This window comes from Talpa occidentalis, unplaced genomic scaffold (genome assembly GCF_014898055.3).
Source record: "Talpa occidentalis isolate TD23 unplaced genomic scaffold, MPIMG_talOcc4v2.1 talOcc4.17, whole genome shotgun sequence".
NCBI lineage: Eukaryota > Metazoa > Chordata > Mammalia > Eulipotyphla > Talpidae > Talpa > Talpa occidentalis.
The window spans coordinates 1,484,864-1,488,602 of record NW_023601754.1 but is presented as its reverse complement, the minus strand read 5'-3'; the positions used below and the strand labels follow the sequence as shown (position 1 = coordinate 1,488,602).

At 64.9% G+C, this 3,739-nt stretch overlaps 1 long non-coding RNA gene across 1 annotated transcript; it reads right to left on the bottom strand.

The window, feature by feature from the left end:
- On the bottom strand, nt 1-1,579 carry LOC119250347 (uncharacterized). The gene is made up of 3 exons (XR_005126267.2): nt 1,291-1,579; nt 790-946; nt 1-526 (listed from the first exon to the last, which is right to left on the bottom strand). It is a non-coding gene; the product is annotated as an uncharacterized LOC119250347 (long non-coding RNA).
- Between the last annotated feature and the right edge of the window lie 2,160 nt (nt 1,580-3,739).

Here is a 3,739-nt window from a genome sequence, read left to right as displayed (position 1 = left end):
CATCTTCCTGTGTCCCTTGTTCCTGGGTTCCAATAACTACCCTCTCCCCTTGTCTCTTCAGGATCTGCTTTTAACAGCCAGGATTTCCATATTGTTTTTGCTGAGGCCGGGCGGAGGCCAGCACATCTCGCACATCTGCCCACTGCATGTTGTAAATAAAGTTTTATTGAAACCCAGTCACGCCTGTTTGTTTACATGCTGTTTGTGGTTACTTTGGTGCTATGGGACAGAGATGAGTAATTGTAACAGAGACAGCATGGCTCTCAACATCTACTATCTGGTCCTCGATGGCTAGCTTTACAGAGATGTCTGCCAACCTCTGTTTAGCCCCATGCACACCAAAGAGATCAGTCCTCTCGCAAGTCTTTTCCTTGAAGTCGGTTTGCTGGTGGCTCCCTTGGGCTCTTGGGGGACGCTCATCTGGTCAAGGTAACACCCTGTGAGGGAGGGGCTCTCATTCTCTCCACTCTGCAGACAGAGAAACGGAGGCCCAGGAAGCCAAATCACTTGTGTGAGGTCAGGCAATCTGTAAAGGGGAGTGGGGCTCACATTTAGGGGGTGCAGCTGCAGGGAAGAGTGGCCAGTGCACCCCAGTGCCTAGACAGCCTTGTTCTCAGCCACTCCTAGGACAGCTTGTTTAGGGAGCCCATGCTTGTGCCCACTCAGCCAGGAAGCCGGTGGCAGCTCTCAAGAGTGGAAGAGCCAGTGGTTGGATTTGGTTTCCCTCTTTTCCTCTTGATGACACTGTCAGGTCTCAGGCCTGGGGGACCTTCTGGCTGGTGGAGGTACCTTTGCTGTGTCTATTCTCCCAGGGCGGGCAGGAGGCAGGCACCGATGGGCAATGGAGCCTGAAAGAGACCCTCTTTCAGGAGGCTCTGAGTTCTTGGGGGGGCAGTGCCCTGAGTCTGCAGGTGTCAACATTCCTCTCTTCTCAGCCTCTCCACACCTGCCAAGAGGGGACAGGGCAGGCCTTTTCAAGTGTGAGCTGGAGCAGTGCCCACAGCCGGGGCTAGAGGAATCGGGGTCTGGTAAGGACACAGTGGGTGTAGTTAGACATTTCTCCTGGCATTATTTAACTAGTGTCCACATTCTCTTTACAAGTGAATGGCTTGCAAACAGGGGCGGTCCTACCCCTCTGGGGACTCTTGGCAATAGGTGGAGGCATGTCGGGGTGTCAAGTTAGGGAAGCAGGTGGGGCAGGGGCTGTGGGCACAGTCCAGCTCCCTCCCAACCAGAATCATCCAGCCCCTCACGACGCCAAGGGGGAGAGATCCTGCAGTGGACATGTACCTCCATGAAGGGAGGGACAGTGTCCGCCCTGCTCACTACTAAATGCCGGGCACACAGCATCCGGGCAGCAAACAGGCCTCGACCGATGTGCCAGGGGGAGGCACGGACACTGGGGGCTCAGAGGACGGAGAGGCGGCTGCGGGAGGCCTCTTGACCAGGGGCCTGGACTTGGGTCCGGTGCCCCTGGGTGGCAGATGGGGCTGATCCGCAGGTCTTGGGGCGCAAAGCACAGGATGCCCCGGGGGGACAGCTACACGGGAACCGGGGATGCCCGGCAGACCCCTCCGCGGGGCCCCGCCCCAACACCCCCGGGGGAGGTGGGGCCTGCCGAGTCGCGCCCGAGCCCACGGGTCTCCCACACATCCGTCCCGGGAGAGCGCCGAGGACGCGCGCGGACAGAGAAACGGCGTGGACGCCCGCGCCTGCGCCCTCGAGGGAGCGAGGACCCGCGCTCCACGCGACAGGAGGGCGGGTGAGCGGGCTGCGCCTGACGTCACGGCGCAGGGGGCGTGGCCACGCCGCAACGGGCCGGGTCCCGCCCAGCAGGCGCCGCGTGCGCGCGAGATGAGTCCCTCAGCCGAGTGGCGGCAACGGGCGGCAACGGCTCCCTTTCTGGAACTTTCCTGGGGCACGTTGCGCGCCGGGCCCGCTGAAGCCGGGCGGAGCGAGGCTGTGCGGCCGCGGCCGGGGCGCGTGGGGCCGCCTCGGCGGGGTGGGCCCCGGAAGCCGCGCCGCGGAGCCCAGGTGAGGCAGCGCGGGCCTCGCGCGGCGGGGGCGCGGCGGGGGCGCGGGCGAAGGGCGGGCGGGCGCGCGGGCTGGCTCAGGCGGGGCCGTGCCCGCGGGAGGCCGGGCCTGGGGCGCGAGGGCCGCCACCGCCTCTCTACGCCTCGTCCTCCCGGCACAGCGGGCCGCGGAGCCCGGCGTCCTCGGGGCGCCGCACGACACCCGGCGGCCCCGCGTGGCCTGGGCGGTTGAGGCCGCCGTGCGCCTGAGGGGCGGGGCGGGCGCCCGGGGCACCTACCGGGCTGGCTCAGCGCGGGGCCGCCAGGGCCTGTCGCTGCGTGTGCCCCGCCCGTGCCCAGGAGGCGGCGGCCGCAGCCCCGGAGTCCCGGGACGCCTCCCGGGGGCCCCTGAGGGCCTCGGTGTGGTGAACTTGGGGCGGGCGGAGGCGGGAGCCCCGCGGTGTCCGTCCCCCGGTGCCAGAGGACCCCGCGCGCGGGGCCTCCCGTGGCAGGCCTGCGGGGGCGGCGTCCTGAGGGCGGGTCTCCCTCGCCACAGGGGCCTTGTGAGGGGGCCGCGGGAGGGTCTGAGTTGGACCCGGAGGAGGGGCGGGAGCCCCAGGCCCGGGTCTGTGGGTCTGTCTGGAAGCCGCGAGGGCCCCGGAGACGGAGTCTGGCCTGTGGCCTCAGAAGAAAGCAGCCCCTGTGCCGCCTGGACTGCAGCGCCGTCGCTTTGTGGTCGCTTGTCACAGCCGCCCAGGGCGCCGGGAGCCCCTCTGGGCGCAGGAGACGGGCCCAGACTGCGGTGCTGGTGCCTGGGTTTCTGCCGTGACCGCTGCTTTTCTGTGCCGCCGTGACTCCAGAGCCTTGGTGCTTTCGTGTGGGAGCCACGCTGCCCAGAGCACTTGGGGACATGGGGTGAAAACCCCAAGGTTGAAAATAGCTCAGGGCCTGTGTGACTGGGTTGCTGCTGCTCAGCTGCTGTGAGGTCGACGGCCCAGAGCCACTTCCTCCCGGCCTGTGCCCGCCGCTTGTCTCGGGGGTTCTCTCCCCCGCCCCCTCCGGTTCCTTGGAAACGCAGCTCCTGGCCGGCCTGGGGCTCGCCTTGGCGTCTCTCTCCTTGGTCAGGTCCCTCACGCGTCCCCAGGCTGAGGGATTTCTCTCTCTCTCTCTGTGTGTGTGTGTGTGTGAGAGAGAGAGAGACACACACACACACACACAATTGCAGTCTTCCTTGTTTTGAGGTTAAAGTTGGTGCTTCCTTTCTCTGGTGTGAAATTCAACCCTGGTGGTGTCACTGACAACATGTTTCCACTCAAAACCTCTGTTAGTACAGCGCTTTCTCAAGAACCTTCCTTGGCTTTCCATGAGTTCTTGGGTATGACCGAAAGGTGATTTGTAGTTGGGAAAGCCGAACGCCATCGGCCGGGGCCTCTTGGGTTGTGTGGGCAGAAAGGAAGACGTCGTGAAGGAGGTTGAGTTTGTTTCACACCAGCTGGGAGAGCTGCAAAATGCCAGCGATGGCTAAAAAAAAGAGGCTTGAACTTACCACGCAGACTCAGCTTGCCAGCTGCCGTGTGTCCCGTCCTCCCTGCGCGCCGCCGGCTCAAGGGCAGCTGGGAGCCCATGCGGCCAAGTGAGCGAGGGCGTGACTGGCGAAGGAACAGCCAAGTGGACGGTGCGTGAGCAGGCTCGCTGTCGCCACCGCAGCAGCTCAGGGTGGCAGGGCC